The sequence below is a fragment of the Lagopus muta genome, chromosome 3 (assembly GCF_023343835.1).
Source record: "Lagopus muta isolate bLagMut1 chromosome 3, bLagMut1 primary, whole genome shotgun sequence".
NCBI classification, from domain to species: Eukaryota; Metazoa; Chordata; class Aves; order Galliformes; family Phasianidae; genus Lagopus; species Lagopus muta.
The window spans coordinates 45,050,638-45,077,879 of record NC_064435.1 but is presented as its reverse complement, the minus strand read 5'-3'; the positions used below and the strand labels follow the sequence as shown (position 1 = coordinate 45,077,879).

Below are 27,242 nucleotides of genomic sequence, written 5' to 3'. Positions count from 1 at the left end.
CAAGGAGTGTTTCGTCCCTTCCCAGCACACTGGCAGAAGTTTTGTAACTGGAAACCTAGATATTCTGTAAGACCAAAATGTGGTTTGACAGCCCACCCTGTTCAACATGATTTTGTTGTTTCTCTGTGAGACTGGGAAGGAGACTGCAGTATTCCTCATGATAATTCTAGTGAGATCTCCTTTGAAAAACTCTAGTATGCTTTGAAAAAGGACCTTAACTGGGAATGAAAGAGTGATGGAAAGTGCCTTGTGGTGTTCCTGTGTCACATTTAGAGCTATTTAGGAAAGGCTTTCTGTGGGAGATTATCGGATAATGTCCTTTCACAGTCAAGGTCTCAAAAAATAACCTTAAATCACTAAACTAAGAACAACATAGCATGGATATGAATGGAGCTGAATATTTTAATCCTGTGTTTATTTAATGCAGTTTTCATAAAACTTCAGTAGCCCTAATTTATTGCCAGTTCATTCATACAGAATAGTTGTCAAAACTTTCCTTCCAAAAAGCAATTTCCATAATGATAATTTGATCAAGTTCTTCCTTTGTGAACACTTCCTACTTTAACAAATAAGCGTTTTTCAGATCAGGGAGGAAATGTTAAACATTTCTTCCAAGAGCTGGTCACATACATACAAATTGGAGTTCTAGCAACTGGAGACAAGATTCTCACAGGATCCTCATAACTTACATTCTAGGAGACCTTGGGCCATGCTCAGTGAGTCCTTTCTGGTCCACTCCAGGAGTCTTCCTAAAACTGCAAAGTGTTTGCCTCCCATGGTCTTCTGTGGTCCTTGTGTCACTGTCCGTTGTGACCCACAAAATGTTTCTCAGCCCCTTCTCATGCTAAATTAATCCCATGCTCTCCTACTTAGGAGGTGCGATTAAAAATCCTCAGCTAATGACACTGGAGAATTCAGTCTTTGGGAGAGGTGAATTCTACAGGAGGATTCATTGCAAAGCATTTAGACAAGGGCAGCCCCACAGCAGCCCTACAGAAACAGCAACAAGGCACTGACCGAGACCTACAGCTCCTTTCCCCAGGATGTCTGGAGTATTAATGGGCAGTTTAAAGGCTGTCAGTATCCGCTTCAATTGCACACTTCCAGAAGAGTTAGACATAGCTGCAACTAAAATCAGGGATCTATAATGCTATTGTGGCAGCCCCAGCCTGCACACCGTTGTTCAAGCATAACCCCATGAAAGCCCAGACTTGAGGAGGCACAGCACCTCGCCTCCAGATGTTATGGTATCGATAGTCCCAGGAGCCACCGGCAGGGTAAGCAGCGATAAACTCAAAAACATCATGATCCGGGCAGAACACCTGATTACAGCAGCCTGCACCACGTCCCGGCGGTAGCAAAGTCGATGCACTCAGGCAAGGTGATGCAGGTCACTGTTGCCGGGGAAGTGAGGGAAAGATAAGAAATGAGAAGAGAAGAGCAGCTGTGCTTGCTCTGTGGGCCCATCGGGCAGATAAACTAGATGCACGTGTGTGGCTGGGAGAGCTCGGCTGGCCCTGGCTGAGGTGGTCCCTCTCCATCCCTGAGGCAGCCTGGGTCACAGAGGAAGGTCTAAGCGAGGAGGCAGCTGGCCTTAGCAGGCAAAAAAAGCCAGAGCCTGAGGCAGCAGCAGTGGAGGGGAGCTGGTCTGAGAGCTGTTTATACAGAGACACCACCTCCAACCCTTTCCCACAGCTGAAAATGCTATCTATCTGTGTAGGCGTGTGCATATTTAGCAAGTTCGATATTTTATCATCAAAAGTTGTGGGGCTTTATGTTTGCTTAACTGTGCTCTTCTATAAATATTAACAGGCATGCTGCGTGCAGTTTCACAACAGAGTCTATCCCAGCTTTGCAAAGTCCTAGTCATCTATTTTCCTAGGGTAAGTAATTTCTTTTGATAGGCAATGATGCTGAGGTTTGCTTTCTAAACATTTATTGAGAATTGGAGATATTTAGGTGGTTTGCTCAGGTAAACCTTCAAGATCTCAATAACTCTCTATTTCTCAGTATTTTATGAACTCCTGAATGTTTTTTAGTTTGTTGTTTGTTTTTTTTTTTCTTTACTAGTAACATGGCCCAGTATGGCATAGTACAGGATTTAGACAATTTTCTTGATAAATAGGATATTATACTACAGTGTGTACAAAGGAAGTAGTGGCAACAGCTTATGCTACCTATCCTGTACTTTACTCAGTTCTACTGAGTGCTGCATAAGTTTTTTAATCACTTATTATGTTTAATCATTTATTAGATGGAAAGAGTTAATTCCTCCTTTCTCCTTTCTCCTTTTCCCTCTAATCTTTATTTCAGGTATCTACAGGTGTATTCCACTTACAGACTGAGAATTTCCTTCAGCTGCGGATCTCAAAAGAGACTAGACTGACACAGAAGTTAAACACTGACAAAGACTTTAAAGTGTTTCTGGCTATGCAGAGAAACTGAGCTTTAGAAATCCACTATAAAGTAGATTTTTATATCAATGTATTTAGCACCTGCAGAATTACCCAGGAATTTTAGAATCAGAAGTCCAGACTTAGTCACCTGAACTTTTTTATGTATCTAACCCCAAAATACTTTTGAAAGGGTTGTAGGATACAACTCCACGTCTTCTGCCACAAAGCTAACTTAATAACTTCTTCCATGTCAGAGGCCATTTGTTCCTAGCCAGAATTTATCATTCCTGCAGTCACAACAGTACTACTGCCATGCTTCAAACTCGTTCACTAGAATTAAGTCTCTACTTTTAAAAAAAAATTTAAAAAAGAGTTATAAGCTGATTTTGCTGCCAAAGCAAATTTACTGAGTAGCTGAGTCCTTTGTCCCAAGTTGCTTGTGATCAAGTTATTCTTTATCCTTGAAATAATGTGAAGAGTGCAGGCTGCTTTTTCAGAAATGCGCACCTCATCCTCCTACTGTCTGTAGTGTCAGATCAGCAAGGCAGCCAAGCACGTGCTTACCTTTAGATTTGTACTTAGTACCCTTAACTTGCTGCTTTCACAGCGGGTTAGAAAGGCTAAGCACATACTTGAACATACACGTACACTTACCTTTTCCCCTTCTTTATTATAGCACTTGTAACCTGTAAAGAACTCTGTCTGTAGCCAAACTCCTGTTGCTATTAATTCTGAAAATAAGCACAAATATTTATGTAAAATATTAATATGTTTTTCAGATCTTATCTTTGGAATAATTACTTTAATTAAAGGAATTTATAAAAGCTAACATTACGTCTACAAGCCTTAGCAGTAGCATTTGAGAATAATGGAATGTAGAGTGGCTGATTTATTAGCCTTAAAATACATTCATGGAAATATACAGGTAAAACTTTAAGTTGGGAAACAATTCAAAGGAATATTATGTTTTATAAATTGGACAGATGAGTTGTGTTTACACAAATATAGGGCATACACAAGCTGATTATCATTCAGTATATTGCTCATGTTTAAATGTAAAATATAAAAATAAATGTAAAACGTAACTACTGCTTCTTAATGGCCATTTGTAATTTGAATTGGCCTTTGATATGGACACAACACAGGGAACATTACAAAGATCTTTAATACTATATATAGATACTAATATTTATTCTTTATACTGTATATTCTTATATCTGACTGCATCTGCTACTACTATGTCTCTACACTCATTGGATGAGTCCTACTCCGGTGTTTCCCTCCTCCCTTTTCTCCCCAGAAAACTTTCCTTAACCTGTCTCCAGTGCCTTGCTGTCTTCACTGACCTCTTCGTAGCCAGCTCTACCCTCCTTAACCTGTGAACATCTTCAGACACTGCTCCTGTACCTATTTCTTGAAATTTTATTTTCCTTTAGCTTCTCTGACTCCTTTTTCCTGTCCTTCTCTCTCTCCTTTTTTATTATATCATAGTACTTTGTGATCACTACTGACCATGTTATCCCATACCACCTCACTGTTAACTTTGACTCCTTTCCAGCACCCATCAGTCATCTCATATTTAGTGAGTGTATTGCAAACACAAGGAAAGATCCACCTTTGTCTTCCACACAGATAGAACACTGAATACTGATCCTATTAGGAAATCCAAATTGATGTTTAACTGAGGCTAAGTATACATTTTGCTTGTTGATTTGTTGAAAGAATTGGCAAAAGAACAGCAATGCATTGTTTACATGTGGTAATTTCAGTCATCTTTATGACATTATCTATCTAATGTGACTGCAAGCAAAATAAACCATGTCAAATCATGACTTCTATGTAGGGAAGACTAGTCTTTTAGACTAAAAGTTTGGCATACAAGCAAAAACCATATATAATTTAAAAATGCTTTAACTGCTGGCAGAAAAATTGTGTGAAATGTGTGAGCTTGAAAGGAAGAAACTACAAAGAGGTTAAGTGGCATAAGAAAATCTTTCTCTCAGTTGTGATCCCTTTAAAAAAGAAAGTTTTGTTTTTTTTTTCTCTTGTGCTTACGTGTGTGTCAGTTGTGTGTACAGCACACAGACTAGAAACATGTACATATTTATTTGTGTCTCCATCTGTTTGGTAAAGCACATAATTGCATTCTGAAGGAAATACGGTTATGTACTCTGAATAGAAATGCTTTCTGTATTGGGTTCCAAGTTAGTCAAGAATACTGCATGGATCATCAGTGTTCAATACTAATGCACTCAAATACCTTCAATCCTTACCACTCTGCTCTGCCAGGTGAAGAACTGCTAAACCAACTAGCTGCATGGCATAAAGGCAAATACAAGTTTGCTTGAGTCAGTCTAGACATAAGTTCATGGAGAAGTTTCATTTGTCAATCCGAGGTTTCAAACTGAGAGAACATTTTGCTTACATCTGTCCTTTCTGTTGAATTCTGAACTCAGGTTCATTACAGCATTAATGCTAATAGCAGTGGGAAAGCAGGAAAAAGATGCACATCATGGAACGTAGCAAAATATTAAGATTAAGAATGATTTAATGTCTGAATTGAACCTCCCTTATATTGTTACTGAGTTTGAGATGTGCTTTTTCAGTCTTCCATGATTTTCTATTTATTTTTTTTTTCCACTGGAAAACTTCCCCATCAATTCACAAAATATTCTGGTGCTTGGTATGGTTTTACACCCTGAGAATTTATTATTCATGAAATAGGTCTTTTGAAGTACAATTTCTAAGTACTGATGTTTTATCTTTAAACAGTGAACATGAGAACCGGCTTAAAGGCCCACTGACAATCACTCAGGAATAGTTCAGCTGCTTGTGTCTAGGCAAGGTCTTCTCCACACAGGGAACCTTTTGTAAATATTAGTTACTAGAATCACAACACTAATACATGTAGTTAATAATTATCACAATGTGCCAAAACTGCACAGTTTGCTCCCTGATTACAATATTAAATTGCTATTGAGCTGTGGTATTTGCTGCAGGCAATACTGCTGAGAAGCCTCCAAAGGCTTCGGTTGGCCTCCCCGCACAAGAACGAGAAATGTGTGCCTGCACAGAAAGCACAGGCAGCACTGGGGTTTGCCAGAAAACAAACAAAACTCAGACAATAGAAGGAAAGTTTTATCAGAACTGAAGTAGCCTTCCACTTGGGAACTGTCATCGTGTGAAAAGAAAATCCACACACACATGCTCGATTAGAGCTTCTGTGGCAGGCCATTACCACAGGCTCGGTGATTCAAGCTGTTCATGGAGGCTCTGAAAGCTTTGTTTTAGTTGCTTTTGATGACATCTAAAAAGGAGGTAAGCCACTTCAGAAAAGTTCAGAGGTTCCTCGTGACATGTTTGCACATCTCCATCAGTGGGAATTTTTTCCTGTTACTTTCGCCTGCTGCACTGTAGACTGAATAGCTGCTACCCGCGAGCTGAGTTGTAGATGACGAAGATGAGCCACCGTTGCTGGTACCATTTTGCCTTACAAATTTATGGTGATTCTAAACCTATACTCTAATCCTCACCTTCAGATCTTAATTCTTTGTATTTCTAAACCAACAAACCAAATGTCCCATTTTGAAGAGTTTCCACTGAACAGTGTGAAAGTCAGAAATCAATCAAACTGTGTCCATAGAAGTCAGGCATTTGGACTGGCATAAGCATCCAGGTGAGCTCAGGGAAAGGTCTGAAAGGTACAGTGATATCTGAGCCCAGAACAGGTCCTTCATTAAGAATTCTGCTTGAGGATGAGAGCTGGAAAATGCTTCCGCAGTGAAGCTTAATTAATGCTCAGTAATCTGATACACAGATATAACTGTTATTTGATGGGAGGAGAAAGTGTGATAATTCTTCCGGGAGCTGAGTTTCAGATTCAAGGTTTGTTCCTTCTTTCCCTGCAACCAAATCACACTGCTTTGATTTTTCTAAACTGAATGCATGTAAGATTTGGCGAAACACTGAAAGGTAGCGTAACCAGAAGAGAGATTGCAGGCATTAGGATATTAATTAGTAGGAGCAGTTAGGGAATGTGGTTTGCAGGTATGAATTCCAACCCTTGCATATACAAAAGCTGTTGAAAGAGAGCACGCAGGCTTTTGACTTTCTCTAAAGCAAAGCCAGGTGTCTGCACTTGGAAAGTGCAGGTGTGAGTTTATGTACTGAAGTTTATCAGACCCAGGCTGAAACCATATCCCTTATGAGATCATGTGCTATTGTCCAGCTTCTGCATCGTTAAGGCATGCTGTTCATGGAGGTTCTGGGAGTTACTCTTGCAGTAGGTATGCTGGATTTTCTAACTCATTTCTTTTGTGAGCTTTATGGTCTCCTTAAAAGAGCTGTGTGAGTTACAAGGGGCAAGGCTTCCATCTTCCTTCAGAAAACATATGTTGAATTGAAACAGTAATAATACTGTAACCCCTAAAATAGGAACCAAAGAAGAGCGGACAGGTATTTGCTGGCTGCTTCACTAAAACTGCGTGTAGGTACCTTAGCTGAATTCAGTATTTCATTTTGTATTTGAAGCTTACCTCAGACACTTCCTCAGAGAAGACACTAGTGCTTTTATTTATGCACTTGCTGAATTGCAGAGCATGTGTTTCAGGTCTCAGCTGTCAGCCTTGTACTGTGAGCCTCTTGTCCAGAAAGAAATGTCATTCTTAAATTAAATCACAAAGGTATAAAAGAGAAAAAGGAAGGGAAAAATTTCTCTCTAGACTGTTCTCAGGATTCTTCTGAAACCAAGGTCATAAAATCAAATAGAAAGAAACTGTTGTGCCATTAAATCTATCCTTCTTGTTTCCCAGTACCTATTTTATGGAGCATTGTAGTGCCTGATTTTAAGTGTCCCTAGCAAGGACTGTATCTGTGGGTTCTTTTGGCTCATGCACGAAACTGAGATTAAGGTGGTCAGATACTTCTGCCAGGCATCACTGAGATATTTTATATCCTGTCAACAGCTCCTCTTCAAGAATAACCTGAGAAAATGAGTTGGATATGACAAGTAGTAAGGGTCCACTCTCTTTCTTCCAGTTTCTTCTCTTATAGCAGCTAACATAAGAAAAGATCAAGGCTTGTCATAGAAAACAAAAAGGAAAGAGCTACCTGGTGCCGTATGTTATGGCAAGTACAATTAATTATTTATGCAGTACCATTGGTACGACAGCAGACAGGCCAGGCTCTCGATTATGCTGTCTGTGGGCATTTTGCTGATGTTTGTCAGTGCCGTTCTTGGTCAAGTATTACGATCCCATACCACTGCTGAGTGTGTCTGTCTTTTATTTGTGAATTACAATTTAAAGAACAGGTTACAGCTGACAGGAAAATGGCATTTCATGCAGCATAAATGTGTTGTAATTCCTGATTGTGCAATAATTTTGATCTGATCTTGCAGCCTGGATTCTGGACAAAATTGATTGGATTTGAAACTGTAACACGAGAACTTGAGTAACTGTATTTAGTGTATATTATTCCCGCTGGAAAACTGGAAATCTACAATCTTTAAAAGGTTAAAATGAAGAGAAAGAGCCAAGCTAGGCTGGTATTATTTTGGGGCTTGTATAAAAGCTTTTCTTCTCACACTCACTAATAAATCTCACTCTCCCACTAGCTTCTAGGTGAATTTAGAGAAGGTTTTCTACTCTGTGCAGGGCTGTACCTTTGAAACTCACCTCCTGTAATTCACAATCAGCCTACTATCACTGCAAGCCTGAGCTGAGATGGGCTGTGACTTCCCTACCTGCTCCTCCTAGCGAAAATTTGCCATCAGTGCTGACAAGACAGTAGCAGCCTCACTAGCTGCAAGTGACATCTCTCCTCACAGACAAAATATCCCATCAGCCTGTATTAGTCTGGAGAGCGCGTCTCTCCCAAAAAGCCCTCGTAGCCATGAGTCACAATGTGAAAGCCCTACCATCAGGGCAACAGTCAAAATTTATTCTCAGGCTGGCCTCACATGTTAACTTATCACCAAGCTAAGCTCTGCTGAAAGGCTGGAGCTTGTATTCACATAGGGTGGAAATTGGTTCCGCTGGGAGAGCTTCAAAGTCATTTCAGCCATTAAACTGTGGCTGGATGTATCATAAGTACAGGAGAGGTCGAGGCACTGCCTATGAACCACGGGGACTTGGTAAAGAAGTTCCTGGGAAATTGGCAGAGCTATTGTGTATTCTGTTTCAGTCTGGCTCTGCAGCAGAAGCGAGTCGCGTCTGTACATGAGACTCATTATGCTTCCTCTGTTTAACATACCAATTACTTTCTGTATTTACCATGTTTAGAGCGACTTCATGTCAAAAATTAATAACGCTAAAATAAAGAGCAGCGCTGGTGTGTGCTAAAGGGGAAGGAAAGCAGGCTAATAGAATGTGTAATAGAGAAGGAAGGTGAATTTGCAGCTGTAGGGATCACATCCAGATAAATTTCACGGTGTGCAATGGCAGGGGTCCCACTGAGGCCCCTGTGCTCTTTAAGGCACACTTCAGGCAGAGATAAGTGTATCTTGAGAGGTGCAGCGCCTAAGTAATTTCACCCTATAAGCAGTGTAAACAAGTAGCAGTGCCAGTCATCCCCTCCATGAGTTTCACTCCTCCAAATTTCTTACCTGTGCCTCAGTATTATGTAGAAGTGCTCGGGGGTCAAGTGGTCAAGGTTGGAGGACAAGATGACAGGTAAATGTTTTTGGGTTTTTTTTGACAGACCCTTGTACAAGCTTGAGCGAGTGAGAATACTTTGGTTCATCCTTGTTGATTCTAGCAGCAGGTCTCTGAGCTTCCTTTTCAAAACTCGAGAGCCCATAAAATATTTTACCCAGATTCTCCAAGGAATCTGTCAATTCTGGTGCATAGCATTTCCTTAAAGTACCGAGTTCAGCACCTGTCTGGTAATAGGACTTGAAGTGCTGTCTAAGTCTCTAGTAGGCAGCATACCATCACACAGAGTAGTATTCTTCATTCTAATTGATCACGACAGACAATAAATTGGAAGTTCTCTTGGTGGGAGGTAACTGAAAAAGGACTTTATTGATCAGTGGCATTGGAAGAGTTATCATTAACAGAGATCACGAAAACAGATGTAATATTTATAACCAAATCAGATGTTTTATGTTTTCATTAAAAGAAAGCCTCTCTATACCTCAACCTCAGTAAACCATAGAAGACCTCAAGAAACTGCAGGCATATACTGTTATGCAGTGTATGGTATAAGGTATGCAGGCATATACTGTTATTTGTACTTTAGTGTGCTTCCAATTTCAGCAGGACACCTTCTCCAGGCTGGCATGAGAAGTATCCTGGTTTCTGCATCCCTTCACTCACTGTCACCGTTGATTCTTCATGGGACATTGTGTGAAGGAGAAAGGTGAGAAGCTGTGAATCTATCTACTTGTTTTGCTAGGCCAAAGGAGTGTTAAAAAATTTACTTTATTATTTTCTCTCAATAGGCAACTGATCCATTATAATACAACACCTTTGTGCACATCCTTGTGGTTGGAGAGACACAAATTCTTCTAAAAGACAACCAGAAACACACTTCTTATTTTACCTTCTTTTGACTTTGTTTTCTTTTCAGTATGGGCTCAGTACTGCTAAAAGGAATAAGGATATAGGGGTCCAAGGGGTCCAGCAGTATGATAGCAAAGGACAGGACCAATGTGATTCCCTTTGCTTGCTAACTCCACTCAGGTAGCAAGTTCAGGTGCAGATACAAAGTAATTCTATGTCATGGCACGGGTGGCATGATGTTGGTGCAGGGACTCCGTACAAAGCTCTGAGTCTGTCTCATACTCATACTCATATCCCTACTGTTTTATTCCTTAGCGTTCCTGAAGGAGCAGATTCACCGATATGATAAAGTGCTTTTTGCACCAGTAGTAATATCTTAACATGTTTTTCTTGCTTTGGAAAGATAATCCATAGCTAAGCAAACAAGCTGTTCTGACAGTAAAAACTGTACACACTCAGTGCTGAGAGTTTGCCTTGCATGTTTGCCCTTTTGTAAAAGATGATCTCCATTAAGAAATCTGTATTTTATAGTCCATTCAGTAAAGGCTTAAGAGATGGTTCTTGTGAATAGACTTTCTCAGAGCCAAATCTTTAGTTCTTTGTTTACTTCTTTTCCATTTAAACTCCATTTTCCTGTAGTGGAAGTTTGCTTTTCACCTATTTCTGCTGTTAACTCATCATTTCTTTTCCACTCAAACTCCACTGTGCTCTGAAGGCAAAGCAAGATTCTTTCCTTATAATGCATCACTCACAGGTAATGAAATCTCTGCCAGCAAAATATGCAAGAATTATTGTTGAGCAAATACCACTGGTCTCTTGTACAAGGAGAAATTCCACTCATGCCAACACTAAAGGTAATAAAGGGAGAGATCTTGGAACACTTGTTAACAATCAGCATGTGCACTGACTGGTCTGGTAACGGGTAAGGAGAACAGAGTTTTATTAATAATACAATAAAGAGGAACCAGCTCACTTGTCTTGAAGCAGGTTGGTTTTTCTGGGCTAAAAATCGTAAACTTTTTAGTTTTGAACGCAGGCAGCAATGATTCTCAGTACACAACAGGAGCAGATCTGCTGAGTAAGAAGGTACAATTTTTATAACATTGCTTGCAGAACAAGACATACATCAATCTTTTACTCTTAAACAAGCTCGGTGTTATTCTTCCAACAGAAAGGTCAAAAATACATGGCATGAAATCTAAATCACTCTGTTGCATTCTGCTTGGACTGGTTGTAGGGCTGTTTGCCTCTCACTGACTGTGTGTAAAGAATATCTCAAGTTTAAATATCTTCCAGAAAGCTTTCTTCTCAAGGTACAGGGAGAAATGGAGTATGACAATTACCCCCAGCCAGGGGCTGTAGTCATCTTTCTGCACCTAGGAAGGACTAAAATGAACCTCAATTTCATGCCCAGCCACTCTGCACAGCCATGGAAGACACTTTGCAATGCTTGGTGTGCTGACATCCACCATGCAGAATCATAGGAAGAAATTCAGCAACCTGAATATCTGGTTTGGTATTTGTTTGCAATTAAAGTACTGTTATTTTTGTTAAGCACTTTCTATACTCAAGACACATCAAAATACATTGCACAGAAGGGGCTCTGGTGGTTTCAGCATAGATGTGTGGGTGAAAGGAGAAGTCAGTCTGTACTTCTACATGGTGACAACACATGGCTATGGATGGTTTGTGCTGAGGTATTGCTGGAGTCTCTTCTTGCTCTGTAGTACAATATACGAGGCCAGTCTCTCCCAGGTTTATCTCAAAGGGGTTTTCTAGAGTCAGTCAGCAATTTCTAGATGTGACAGGGCAATTGTCAATGTACATTTTTTTATGAAAGACCTTTACAGAGGATCTTCCTCGTGTCATCGTGAAAAATAGTCCAGCCAGAGAGAGCATTCATTTGGGCTAGAAGACACCATTCCTTCACTGTTTTAAGCAGAGCAGGAATCTTTTGCTCATTCAAGGTGAAAGTTTTCATTTTTTGTGACCTAAAGCACACCAAATGTTTTTACAGGATCAAAACAGCCATTTCTCTGTATGCTCTAAATTTCAGTTCCCCAAGACATGCACTAAACTATCCACACCAGAAATTATGCTATAAGACCTAGCTTCTGGCTGTAATTACAGTATTCAGTTAATAGCAGTAATTTGTAGCTGCTCTAAGTTATGAATAACTCAATAATTTCAGGGTTGCTCATTGTCTACACCTGTAGAAACCTCCTTCTCTGAATCCTAATAGATATTTTAAAGTAATCTTATCACTTGCCAGCGGCTTAGCAAAAATTATATACCACTGAATGGTAGAGCAAAGAGTTCGGAGCATCACTTAAGAATACCAAAGGTGTGACTATTTGGGATTCAAGAAAAGAGGAAAATCTTACACCTAATGTCTGGTAAATAACTGAAGGACAAATCACATTCTATTAATTGTAAGTGTCCTATAATTTGCGTAGGTCATAAGTCACATCAGGAATGTACAATGGACTTCATGCAAGTCAAGATAATCAAGGAGTCTGAATCTGTCTCCAGTAAGTAATGTGCACCTTCCTATGTGATAATTGTGTAACTCGAGGCCATCTACAAAATACAAACAGAATAATTAATATCTTCCTCATAACATAAAATGGTGGGATGGACTAATGTTGTTTGATCTCCTTGAGCCTTCTCCTTGTAATAAGCTCTTATTTCATATTGCATTATGCATAGTATATTCACTCACATCTCACCGTTGTACTGTTTTCCACCAAGACAATGAAAATACTGGGCTCCTTTTACATGCACCCACACCACATACTGCCAGAAGTAGCTTACATCTAACCTGAGGCCAACAGCTGCTGGGAAGTAATTAGTTGCAGTGTGCTGCTGTAATCCCTTAGTAAATGTAAGTGTAACTCCTATTTGTGCTGAAGGTGAAATGTTTGTGGTAACAAATGCCCTTTTCTCTGAATAAAAATGTATTTACTTTTAATCAATCAGGGACTCATTATCAGCGTTGTCTTCATCTCCCTAAACCTTGGCCTTTTGTGTATGATTTCAGCACTGGAGGAGAGCGTTTGCAGGTTATTAAGAGAATGTTGCAAAATAACTCTAATGACCTGAATCAGCTAGGGATAGATGGTCAGAAATTACGAGGCAGGCTTATTATCTCCTGGTACCTCTAGGCTCTCACCAGACCCTTACAGTCCTCAAAACAGGAGGAGGAGGACATCATTGCCCCTATGATTTAATTAGTGAGTAGTTTATACACTGCATGATGTGTGTATGTGTGCAGATAGCATGCATGAAGAGCATCCACTACATTTCTCTGGCAGTGATGAGCCCACAGCTCACCACCATGCAGTGGACAGGGAGCCACCAGCTGGCCTCTTCCCATCAGGCTGACCTTCATCCCATGCCAGCTGGGCAGTTGTTTTCTTTATTTCCAACATCCTCAATGCATTTATCTTGGCCAAGCCTGGAAATGAAAGTTGCAGGTCTCAGCAACCATGGTAAGAAATTTCCCGGAGGAGGCCCAGCAGTGTGGTCAGGCAGAGGGACTTCCAGCAGGATTCTCCAGATCATTTGTGAGGAGGAAGGAGGGCCCTGTGCAGAAAGGGGTGTGAATGATGCTCTGCCTCACTGACCTTAATGTTCCTCTTGTTCAGCCCCATAATGGGGCAAGACAGGAGTGCCTAGTCCAATAGGTATCTCATTGGAAATGTGAGACTATTGCAAGAAATGAGAGGAAATTCACCGTGGCAGTCTTCGGGGAAAAAAAAGATTTTCAGGTTTCATGACCTCTTCAGCTGACTGTACAACAGCCCCTTCTCTTGGGTGGTTAGTTTGGTAGGTCTTTTCTCCCTCCTTGTTCTTGAGTGTCCTAAACCAAGTATTGCTGGATGTCAAAAAGTGGCACTGACTTCAGATATGGATGACAGTAGTACCTGAAATATTTTTGATACATGTGTTTTTTAATTTGTTCAGATGCTGACATTGATTTTGAAACATTAAGACCAATGAGAAAGAGAAAATCTTGACAGAAAGCTCATCTTCTAGAGGAAGTACTTGGAATGAGTCTTTTCCTTGTGGACTTAATCCGTTGTCCTTCAATATCAAGTGAGGCTTCCACAGACAAATGAAATGGCAGTGCGGCGCATCTGTTTGCTATGGAAAGAGCACGAAGTTGTGGTAAGAAGTACATGTACTGCAGGAGGAAATTTTTATTCTGAACATGTGCAGTTAGCTTTTGAAATAAAACTCCACTGCTACAAACTGCAATCTGGACTCCATTATTACCTGTTTTAAAGATCGCTTTCTATAACATCAGCAGTGCTGAATCCAGACAGAATATTTGACTTGCAAGAAGAGCGCTAGCAAAGGGTAAATTGTGACAAAAATGTCTCCTTCCTTGTTTCTTTTTACAGTGCAGATCAAGTGATACACTCTCAGCAGTAATGCAGTCTGATCATTACCGAGCACTCTCCCTGGCATGCCTATGAGCAAACTTTCTATTGTTTCAATTAGATGATCTTGGGCATTCAGGGAATTTAATACTGATCGAGCTCAGCTTCTAAAATCCTAGAAATTAGAGCCTGAAAGAACCTAGGGAATCATCTTGTCCATCCCCTGACAATGGAGATTATTTTCTACTGTATTTTTACTGTGTTTTTTTCCAGTCTATTTTTAATGATTCTAGCAATGGGGCTTCCATCGTTTTTCCTGGGGGACTATTCTACATTCTAATAGATCTCACTGTTAGGAAAATTTTCCTGATATTCAGTCTAAATTTTCCTTTGCTCAATTTCATCCCATTACTCCTAGATATGCCCAGTAGAGGTGGGTGAAAACTGAAAGTGAGTAGGCAAACCTGACACATTATGTGTGCTCAGAGCCAATTTACAGCAGCGGGTAAAGTGATAGAGTCAATTTGCAGTATTCTGTAAGTGACAGAGAGGGTCTTAGGGCATGCACTCTCTGAAAATGGTTTTGAATCTTGATGAAAACCCCAAAGTATAAAAAAATATCCAGAAGCTGTAATGACTTCATATTTTTTACAGTGCTCGGGCTGAACACAACAAGATCTTCTATGAAAAGATAACAGGTAGGGCACCTTTTTTATACTAGTGCTACCAATAAAACTTAAGTTCATACAGGCATCTGAACATCACACTTTTCCTTTTCACCAAACACTGCAAATTGTCATTTACTTCTTTTCTATGCTAGGCGGAATTAAAATCCAACTTACATTCCTTGAGCTATTACCCACTAGATAACGGATAATGAAACCCAAGGCTTAAAATTGCATTTATATTGTAAATGTTCTTGTGTAAGTAACTTTATGTGTGTATAATTTTCTGATAGCTTGCTAATAAACTTTCTAAATCCTCTCTAAATCCCTGCTGTATACACATGCATTGCTCTTTCTTCATTTCTCCCTTTTTTCCTTTCCATATTTTATGTGCCGTTATGGGGCATTCAACAGTTTTCTTTCTTGCTGCTAATTCATTTCCAAACAGGCACCCAATCTTGCCACCACTTTGCTGTCCACATTGCTAATCCTTTCAGACCACTTACCTACTTTCTTTTCTCTTGCTGTATAAAGACCATATATATTGTCCTTCTCTTCAATACCATTTATCTCTTTATTCATAGACATACATGTGTCATTTCCACCCCCTCAACTTATATTACTAAAAATTGTTTTGCATCCTGCTCTTCGTTTATATCCTTTCTTATAGTCACCACTTCCCCAGTGTGTTTTCTGACACTGCCCCAATACCTACTTCCATCAGCCTTCAGCCAGTACTGTGTCTGATCAAAAATGCAATGCTCCCAGATACAGGCATTTATATTGATTGTGAAAGATGGCAGACAGTGAAGTAATTCAAGTGGGATGGACACTGCAAGAAGAAAGGAAGACAATTTTAAAAGCCTCTTGAGCAGCATCCCAGCCTCCCTTTACACTGTAAAAAGTTTAGCAGACAAAAGAAAACCAAAAGGTTGTGTTCATTTTGCTGTAATATGAGGAAATCCGCAAGGAGGTGGCCAGAATTGTATCCAGATGCCTAGGTGGTGGTTGAACTGGGCAAATATCAATAAATACATCTGGAAGAAAAAAAAAGGCACAAGCTGGCTGAGCCACTGTGCATACACTACAAATTCCACACTTGGGGAAGAATTCAGCAGTAGGGACAGGCAAGGAAAAGAGAGGATGTGCCATTATTTAAGAAGAGCCTCTGTATGACAGGGTAAGGAGCAAAAGCTGCTTCTCAGGCTGGTGGAAAGTAGAGAGGGTGATGGATGCCATGGGAAAGGGAAAGATGTGAGGCATCAGAGAAAGAAAGTTCAGGTTGGTTGTAGGGGGATACTTTTGACGTCACACTGTGAATAGCAGGGCTCCACGTGTCCCTCGTGGTGCTGTGTTTCCAAGACAAGACATCAGAAGGGCAGGAGGGTAAGTCATCTTTCCAAGCACTCAGCACAGCCTCAGAAACCAGCTGTTGAAGGATGACTGTGTGTGATGTTAAGGCTTTGCCCAAGAGGAAGGTTTCTAGACAGGATTACACCCATTCCTCCTGGCCTAAAGTTTTGTTAATCCCAGTGAAGACTCTTATGGTTCCTACTTTCCTTTAACAGTCAGTCCAAATACTGCTCCAGATGTCTTTTTTTTCTCATCTGCATTTAATCCTATAAAACTATCTTACATCCAATCTAGACCATTTAGCACTTTTTAGCCTTGTTGTTAGTTGGAACTCAAAGCCAAAGATCTCTACATCAATGGGGATCTATTAAACCAAGTTTTTGTCTCTCCCTCTAACGAACTGCCATAGATGAGGCCAGCAGATGCATATCAAACTGATATCATGTCAATGACTGACACAGCGATCCCCTCCTGCAGGAGACTTTTGTTCTTAAAATTTGCATCTCAGCACAGTTCTCTAGAGCTCTATGCATGCCCTACTAGTACAACCCTTTGGGCTTGCCTTTCCCAAGGATGAGCAATGTGGTAACACTGTTAGCAGTACTCTTCTGCAGCTGTCACTGTTCAGGGCAGACACCAATCTCTAACTGTATTTAGGAATCAGAAGAAAATGTTACACCAGTATCAGCTGTTTTCATTGTTCCTTAGGGGCCTTGCACAACCTCATCTTTGTCTCCTTTCATCCTATTTCCCTCATTGATCCCATATTTTTCCCTCTTTGATGACTGCAGTACTCCCTGTGACCCCTTCCTCCACTCTGCTTTCTGCCTCCTTACACGCCATTTGAGTTAGCTTTTCCCGTCTGCTTCCTATGTGCCTCGCCTTAAAACCCACAGGAGCATTGTGCTGATCTTCTCACCACTTGAGTTCCCAAGCCCTCTTTCTTCTCAACATTGATTGTAATTTGTTTTGTTCTATTAACTGATAAACTCTTTTGGACAACAGTCTTGACTCCTTGTTTCTTTTGCAACCGTATACATGTATGTGACTCTAGATACCGAGCTTAAATTTACTTGAAAAGGATTTGTTGAGGTACAGCTCAAAGAGACAGAGTGCAAGGAGAAAGATGCAGCAGTTTGAGCAGAGCTAATGCACAGTCCTTTCAGCAATGTTGTGGCTATGCTTTAGCAAAAAAAAGAGCCTCTTCCATGGCTGTTATTTTATGAAGTGTCTCACTAACATTTGCAGGAGATTTTTAAACAGTTGTGAAAAGCAAAATGCACTTCCTCAATGAACATGCCATAGACTGGCCTACTTCTTTTTCTGTTGGCCACCACTTTTAGAGCATTTCCCACTTGTCCTGCCTGTAACTCTCTGGCATGGCAAAGCTCTTTCTCCATGGTACCGGAGCAACTTTCTCCTTAAGGTGCTTTTTCCTTCAATGTGAAGACCTGTGACATTCTCACAAGCCCCATGGGAAGGCTTGAAGGGGGAATTTTTGGAAGGGTTGCTAGCAGAAAGAGCTGTGGGCAAGAAATCTGTGCATGATAACACTTTCCCTAAGAAAGCAAATTAATACATTATTATAAATAAACAGAACTGTATCAGAAGTATCGCATGCATCAATTTCTCCTTGTAATTGGAATAACCCTATCAGATCATAAGATAAAAACTGTGGTGTTGACACTGGGACCCCTTTCAAGTAGGGCAATTATTAGGTTGTATTCTTGAACCAACAACAAATCTGCTCCTAGAAAACAAAGCTAGCCAAGAGAAATTAAAACAAGACCAGAAGGCGCTAAAACAAGAATTGGAAACTTTACAAAAGGAATTACAGCAGCATCTGGAGGTTTCCCAGGAATGGCTGAAGTGATTTGCAGGCAGAGGTGAACTCTCTGTTGTGGTAATGATTACAAAATGTCTTAACAGACTGAAGGCCAGCTGCAAAACTTCCAGTCTGAACTGATAAGCCCAAAAAAGTAAATGGCAAGCATACTGCCACAGATCTTTCAGGGTAGGGAGACACCAGCTGGGAATCCACTAGAAGGGATGAAGTAGAACAAGAACACACTGGCTAAATTTCAGCTCCACGAGGAAATCTCTGGTTGCAGACCCATGATGGTAGCCAGCCACCTGGACTTTCAGTTGGGCCAAGCAAGAGCTTAGAAAAAAACATTTACTGCAGTTCTGCGTGACTGGCAAGACACAGAGTCCCATTGGAGAGGCTGGGTTTTCATACGTCAAATAATGCAAATATCTGATATCTTTTAGGGGAAACTGCACTGGAGATTTACTTTTTTAAATGTAAATTCAGGAATTGAATGAAAGTTGGTGAAGATGGAGATGCTTGAATAGCCATGCCCTGAAAGTGTTGTGGCTCTGATTTACCAAAAAGAGACTTCATGTAAACAATTTATCTGGATTAGAATCATCCATAAATACAAGTCAATACAGATGCAGCTCAAAGCCAGAACAGAAAAGAAAGGGGAAATAAAAGAAAATCCCACCCGAACAGCAAGAGAACCTCCATGCACAGATGTGAGTGAAGGCTTTCAGGATAAACTGGCAATGGATCAATTCAGAGGTGCTCAACTGGACTTAAGCTTTAACACTAGGGTCAGTGAATAGCAGCCAAGGACACTCTACGAGGTCTCTGGGGTTTGCAGAGGAAATTGTGATTCTCCTGTTGCAGCCATGGACCAAAGGAGGAAGCAGTTTCTGATGGCAAGGGTGAAAGACCAGTTCTACAAATTCCCTAAGTACAGTTCTGTATCAGGGAAATAGGATACAAATCTGTCCTGCAATGTTATTGAAGAATAATAAAACCAAAAAACTTGGCCCAGTAAAATAAAAGTGAGAACAGTGTCAACTAAACTTGAAATCTAGCACTGTCAAAAAAAAGTTTATTATTAATACAAGGCTGCCACAGGCAGATCATCTTTACTTCCTAGAGAACTCTTCTTTCAGCTCAGGAAATGGAAGGACACCAAACTGAAGAATCAAAACTTGGGAACGTATCACAGGACCAGCACACCGGTTTTATATCAGGCTGGACAGCTAACAATAAGAAGGGGGATTTTGGCAATTGAATGTGTAATAGAATCAGTGAAATGTGAAAGAATTGTAGATGTTGTTTCAAACTTTATATTTATTAGACTAGACAAGTAAAAAAGACTAGGGATTTGGAAGATCCAAAACGGAATGTCTTAATTGATTTCAAATGGAGAGAATGTCTGGGGAATGTGAAAACATCCAAAACCTGGGAAAACAGATTCTGCAACAGGAGGACCTCTGTAATGTGAACAAGAGGTATGAGCAACTGAGATAACAGATGAGCTAATAACTGAGTTAAGAGTTTATCATATCTAGTAACAGTAGGAAAAGTTATCTGCAAATTGGGTGATTGGAAGATCCTTTTGAACATGTGGACTAGCTGAAACAAATGAAACAAATTTGCGGTAGTTTGCGGTAAATAAGCTGTCACGTTTCCAAGCTTAGAAGCCACTAACACAACTGCTGAAAATTCCTTTATACTGGAAAAGGTGAGAGTGGCTTCTTCTGGAAGACTGTATAGACCCAGGATTACAGGATACAGGGATTATACAGGAAATTCTTTAGAGATAACCTTCCTCTTGGCAGCTGGGAGAAAACAAATCAAACTTATTGAAGACACTGGGAATGCCTGGTGATGTGAAATTAACTTAATAAAAACTGTTTAAAAATGCAGGGAGACTTAAGTACTTACTTTAATTTTACTCTTAAAATCTGAATAATCTTTATCTTGACTTTGACTGAAATAGGGTGACAGTTTCAGTGGATTGAGCTGAGGAGAAGGACATACATCATGCTAAACCCATTTCAGACTGATATGTCTAGCCATCAGCCTTGAAGATAAATATAAGAGATAGGTAACCATGTGTGTTCACCAACAATAGAGAACAGACAGCACAGAGAAGAGGGCCTTTTCTTGATATAAAAAAGCAAAAAACAAAAAACATGGGGGTGGAAGTGAAAGAAGGTAGAAAATACACAGATTGATATGAAAACAGAGGCATCAGCCACTTTTGAAAGAACATGTATGCTATGACAGCAGCAGAAATGACAGAAAGCTGCAAAGGATCTTCAAGCAAGAAAATTGCCTATCTCTGCATCCTTCTTGCATCAAGAAAGTAGAATTTGGTACATTTCTGTAAACAGAATCATAGAATCGTAGCATGGGTTGACCACAATGATTGTCCAGTTTCAACCCCCCTGCTATGTGCAGGGTCGCCAACCACAACATCAGGCCACCCAGAGCCACATGCAGCCTGGCCTTGAATGAAAAATAAACAGAATTTTATTAAATGCATTGTCTCCATCAGCAATTTCTCCTCCTAGGTGGAATAAAATACACTTTTGGCTACCTGCTCACATTAAAAGTAATTAGACAGCTTCCTTTATTATAGATGCAGTAAGGTAGAGAAGTTGGGTTTAGGAGGTAATGGGTCCATGTTTTCTGGCAGACAACTCAAAATACGAAGATGCAGACTCAATAGAATCTTCTGCCAGGCTTCCTACAAATTTCTTCCATGAGTTAATTAAAAGTTTAATTCTCAAGAGGTTAATCCAGATTTAAACACGTTTTTTCCTAGTTGCAGAATCTAGAGAGCAATGTGTTAGTGCAGGGAAAAAGTCCCAGACACAGGAAAAGTGAACTACGGCAACAAGGTAAGGAGAGAGAAGGAGAGAGAGAGGATTTTGAAGAGGAAATCATCATGATCAATAATCAGACACACTTCAAACCGAGTGTCTGTGAGGCATATTGAACAAGAGGAGCAGCACTTTTTTTGGCTTGTTTTCTTTCCTGCTGTATTGCTGGGTTTGCTCTTTGTTTTTAAATTTTGGATGATATCAGCCTAGTTTTAAGAAGGCTTCCCCAATGTCACACCTATTTATTCCTTTACTTCACAGGCAGTCTACAGAGAGCAAGATCTGTTCCACAACAGAGGATCCTTAGAGTTGTAGTGTTTGCCATGCTATCTCAAGCCCTAACCACTTCATTCTCTGTAATTTGATTATTTGGTCATGCCCTGGAATGCAAAGTACAACTCTGATGTATTTGTATAAGCCTAGGCTCTTCAAGTACAGTAAGTAGCTGAATGATGTATGTTAATGACATGCTCTCAGTAATTTTTATAATGCGAGATCTCTGCCCAGATTTAATGTTTAATATCCCTGGGATTCACATTGAAATTATTACACACATTATGTATTCCATTCCTTGGACTTAGAATTAATTTCAAAACAGAGCAAAAGTGCATCCTATTTGTTTTCTTGAGGGACTTTGCATCAGTAACAGTCTATTTATTCTGGAGTTTCTGAAGTTAGAAATACCTTTTCCCTTTGCTATCTTTGATCTATCCTGACGAACTGTGCAGAACATTTCATTTCTTTGTCTCATCTCAGTTATGCCATTTCCTCATTCACTTGAAAAATATTTATTCTAGCAAAATTTACCTCCTTGAGTAAACGACACAGGTTGTTAGAAAACAGTTTCACAGAATCTTTGACATAAAGCTGTCTGTAAAAAATAAACAAACAAACAAACAAACAAAAAACCAGCTGCTTCTCTAGACTCTCTTTATGGAAGGGTGCATAGGAGAATTCATAATCTGCATCGCTTTGATCGATCATTCAATCTTTGCATTGGTGATGTTTCTAATACAGGGGCTTAGCCTCTGGAATGACTCCAAACAGGATGGAACAAAGCAGCTAAGCCTATGTTAGGTTGCGATCTGAGCACTCTTAGGCAATAAATCTTTAATTTGCAAGACTGCCAACTAACTGAAAATTAGAATTAAAGGAACATTTAGCATTAGTGATGTTCTCAGTGTTGTTAGGAATTGCTTTCCTAGACATTTTTTGAAAGGCTGGGTGTTACTTGAAAGTACACTTCCAACATACCCACTGAACACGATAACCTTTCATTCCCCTCCCTCTCAGAAATCAAGCATAAAAGGCAGCAGGAAGATGCGGAAGAGGAAAAGGAATTGAAGCTCCTATGTATTATAGTCCCACCAGACAGGATGATTTGCTATGTCTGGGCTTGTATCCATCCTGCTGTCCCCAAGCAGATCTTTAATTTTACCAGCGCGGAAGGAAACCCCTAGTGTGAGCTTGTCTGCCTAGGCAAAGGCAGCTTCCCCTCCAGCATGAGGACAGCACGTGGTGATGCTATTCAGCTGTATGAGGGCAGAACCATCTCCCATCGGGGTAAGGGGAAGATTACCCACTTACTTGTGCAAGCCCCAGGTGCGAACAATTGCTTGGGCACAACGTGCACCTTGGCTGGAACTACAGAGAATTTCTCACTTGATTTTTCCTTTAGGTGTGCTAAAGCCTTTATGCACATAGCACAAAGCTGTGCAGTTCCCAGCTCTTCCCATTTTGCACAGCACATCCCTGTGCAGAGGCAGGTGCCATGCAGGTGGAATGTTGAGGCAGTGCCACATGTCTCACAGTGGGTGCCAGCATGCTCCTCAGGACATGTTTCCTCCCTAATGAAGGATGCTCTGGTGGGCAGCCCTGAGCAGCCCCAGCATCACACCAGGTAGAGTGAGCAGAGGAAATGATACCTCTTCTCATCTCATGACTCTTGCAAGTTTTCATGTAAAGCAGCGCAGGAATTGCAACATCTCAGCTGAATGCCCTAATCCCCCTGCCATGCCTCCATACTTGCTCTCCCTTGCTACTTAATTCTCTCTTATAAAACGGAGATGCTACACTGGAGAGAAATTGGGAACAATCCCCTGCAGCCCCCGCCCTGTTAGTTACAGTATTCCCCCATGAGATGTAAGCTTGTAGGTTTTTCCAGTGCAGAAGTGAACCAAGGTCTCCTGCAGCCTGACAGCCATACAGACGCTGAGATACTTCTCCCTACCATGAAATGAAGCACATCTCCAAAGGACTGTGTTCCTGCCAATGTATCTTTCCACATGCAATTACCTTCTCCCTTCTTCTGCTTTGGGATGGGGAAGAGGTGGGAATTTGGCCCTGAATGAAAGATTATTAGCTTCTCTCTCAGCAAGGGAAAAGACAGGGACATACAATAAGAATATTAATTTTAATGAGAAACTCAGGCTGGCAAGAGAACTTTATTGTCAGAAGTGAAATTAGCTCTTCTACATAAACAGTTAGTGGCATCAAGGGACTAGTCGTTCATTGCCCAGAAGGAAAAAAAACAAAACAAAACAAAACACAAGAGTCTTTAAGGGTCCTTACTCTCAAGAATGCTCTTCGCTGCTTAATGCAGAGAGGATTTGCTTTGTACTTCAACAGACATCAAGTATGAAAGATATCATCCCTTTCCAGTGTTCTGAAGTAGTAAATATCCAACAGGAACCAAGGCTTCTCTCTTGACCCTTCCCGTTTCCCCCCCCCACACACACACACGTTCTCACATGCTCTACAGATATTTTTTTTTTAAGCTGTTTCTAAAATCAGAGGACCATTAAGTGAAAAAACCCTCACATTCATAATCCCGCTCAGAATTCCTTCTCTTTAAGCTGTCCTTGCATGACTCACCTTTCCCAGTGCTGCTTTTCCTCCTTCCCCTTCCCTCTTGCCACCCTGCCATTGGGTGACAGATCCCATGGTGACCATTCACAGAGAGTCCAGAAAAAAAAGACAGCTTCTTACCATGTTATGATAGGTGCTAGAATAGCTTCTTCCCTGCTGGGGCACAGACAGCCAAGCAGCCTCCCAGCATCTAGTTATTAGAATGGGATTTAACCCAAAGGGTAAGAAACCATGTTTCTTGAAAGAAACTGTTACACAGATCACAGATTCCCAGAAGGAAGGTGTTGTTGTGCTCACATCTGATATTGCAAAATAATAACAATAATAATAATAATGTTTTATGTTTTAGAACTAGAATGCAGTCAGCCTTCCACAGAAAGGTGTTATTTGGTGGAAGTGATCCTATTCTACTTTTGAGAGTAGGGCCAAAAGAAAATATCCACTGGAGCATATTTCTTCACAGAAACTGTCCACACCTCGTAATGGTTTTTTGTTGTTGTCGTTTTTCCCCCTAGCACAAAAAGAAGCAAATACGTGCAAATCCTGTTTCCACTTCCACGCTGGCCAGAAAGGATAGTGTGGAAAAATCTGGCATCCCTCTGCCTTCCTTCCCATTCAGGACTATTTGCCCTGTTGTGCTGCTGTGTCTCATGGGATGTGAAATTAAATAACACACTGATACCAACTAAAAAATGGGCTTAGCACGTCCAGTGACTCATAAGAACATGCTCTGCCAATGTGAGGTGGCACTGAATGGCACGGAGGGACTGGGGCTAGTGGGCATGGTGGTGATGGGTTAACCATGGGACTACATGATCCTTTGGTCTTTTCCAGCCTTAAAAATCCTATGACAACGTATTCTTAAACATTCACAATGTTTTTTTGGTTTTTTTTCTGAGGATAAAGAGCAAATATCTTAAATCATACTGCCATGTCTTGGTAATTCTGACAGCATTCAGTTTACATATAACCTTGCTCATCCTTTTCCCCCACCTTTAATTCAGGATAAAGAATCTATCTTGAAATACATTCAGCTTTAATTAAACAAAAACAGACAAGAGTCAGAGCCATCTGCATTTTGTACCATACTCCATAATGTCTCAATATCACAAACTCTAAGGAGTAACACTATACATTAATGGGAACATGTGTCATATCTACTTGCTCTTTATGACTTACGGGCTATCTATATTATCCCCATGTCTCCCAGTCTCTGAAAACAAGTGTAAATAGTAATTCTTATTAACTGCAGAGACACCTGCACCGATATGGACAAATCTGGTCAACAGCAGGTTCCCCTGCTGTTTTACTAAGCCAGCAACATGCTCCTGTCTCTGGCAGATGCTCCTGTTTCGTGTTACTTGTAAGCAGATACCAACTTTATGCACTTTTTGAAATTCCTTTCAGGAACCAATGTCCTTCTGGCTATCAAGGGCCTTTTGTTGCAACAGAGCAATGAAGAGATCAGGAAGGTACCGGGAGACTGAATTGGTCCTCAAAATTACTGGCAGCTTCTGTTAATCTTTCCATATCCCTTCTGCTAGGGATTAGCAGCAGCAAGAAGGATAGGTTTACTGGGAAAGTCTTGTAAATAAACAAATGTTTCCAATCTAAGCATCCACCCCATTAGATACCAGTTAAATTACCACTTTAAGCACCTAGAACTACTGAATACCTTTCTTGGGCATACTAATCGGTAATACTTCTCTTGAAAACTCTGGGTATTTGTGTGAAACAAGAGCAGTGTTAGGAGGAAAAGTAACATAACATCAACTGGAGAAAACACAGCAACAAACAAATCCCAATGTATGGTGAGTGGAACAGTGCTTTCTGACTGTTCTGCAGTCTGTAGAAACCGTGGGCTATGGGGACCTCTGGAGCCATTTAGTACAAACCCAAGTGGTGGCAAGCAACAAATTTATGTTATTCTCTTCTTAAAATGGAGAAGTCCCATGTTAAAACTTTCCAGGGCTATGTATTTTATCTACAAGCCATGTGTACTCAAATCCTGCTGCTATTGGTTTGCCCCACGCAAGTCTTGTGAGGAGCTATCATCTCCCTTGCAGAGACTGAGTACTTTGTTCCCACATTTCCCTCAGATTCCAGCTACTTTGCAAACCTTGCAGTTGTTAGAAGAGGAACAGATGCCTGGAATCAACATCGTATATGGGTAGGTCCTCAAAAATGTAGGAACTCATTGCTTCCGATTCAGTGCCGCATGAGGCAACTGGGTTTGTGAGCAATTTTAAGCCTTAAGCAAAGAGCTGCACACCACATTCTGAAATACCTGAGCGTGTCCTGCACATGGCACAGCGCTGCATGTGCCACCCAGCTGGACACTGCAGCCCTTCGGCACAGATACCCACAGCTAAGGCTTCGTCTGCCTTGAAACCACCATGATTACGTTACAGCATGGCATTGCTGAGTGAATTATTGAGAACTGAGGAGAGATGGAGTTTGTGGAGCTATGTGGAGCTTTCCTTTGTTCAGAAGCAAGAATTGATCGTACATAGATATATTGACTAGCTGCCTCTGTATCTGAGTACAAATACAGACATCTAATAGAGTAAACTACCAGAGGCATGCCAGGGTAGCAGATTTAGAGCGTACATTGAAATGAATATGAGCAGCAAAATTAAAAGGCAGCATTTTTAGAATTGTTAATTTTATGGTAATTGTAAGTCAAAGTAAAGTCTGTTTAAAAATCCAGGATGTCTATTAGGAGTCCACAGACCAACAGCACATCAACAAAAATTAGAAAAGGAGTCCAGATTTTAATTGTAAATGGGATACTAATCATCAGCAACACAGTTTCCCAAGTGTCAGTCAGAGATGGTTGTTTGACATTTTACATTTTACTCTTCACTTTAACAGAAGCTCACCAATGACCTCTATAGTGGTAACTGGTACTGTAACTGGCTACCATAACATAAACTACCTCACATTGAACTAGCTAGCAGGAGCATTCATTTGAAGTGTCCAAAGCCTTTCCTATGAGCGCCTGTATCCCAATTTTGTAACCAAGGATTAGCAATCAGTGGTAAAGAAGCAGCATTTCTTGTAGCTATTACTGTTCATTTTTTCCTGCACTTCAGTTTTGCTGAAGCACAGGCCAATGGACTGTCTTTGCAGTATTTCTTGGGAAGCATCGCAGCTAAACACCATAGCTAATGTGTGCTGTGCTCAGGGAGGCAATATTTTATCAGTTCCCAGATAGCTTTCTTGCATATACAAGGGATGTACAGCACGTCGTGCCAGGGTCACCTGTAAGGATTTCACTTATTCCTTGGGATGATGTTTGGCACACCAAGAACATGTCCCTGGACACTTAGTCTGAAGTCTCCAGTACACTCTTAACATGAGTACACTCATTCTAGCTGAGAA

General features: G+C 40.6%; 1 long non-coding RNA gene across 1 annotated transcript; it reads left to right on the top strand.

Moving 5' to 3' along the window:
- The first annotated feature begins 1,830 nt into the window (after positions 1-1,830).
- LOC125691228 (uncharacterized) lies at positions 1,831-21,892 on the top strand. The gene is made up of 6 exons (XR_007376048.1): positions 1,831-1,883; positions 9,653-9,755; positions 12,355-12,429; positions 13,865-14,068; positions 14,938-14,981; positions 21,252-21,892. It is a non-coding gene; the product is annotated as an uncharacterized LOC125691228 (long non-coding RNA).
- Positions 21,893-27,242: the final 5,350 nt, after the last annotated feature.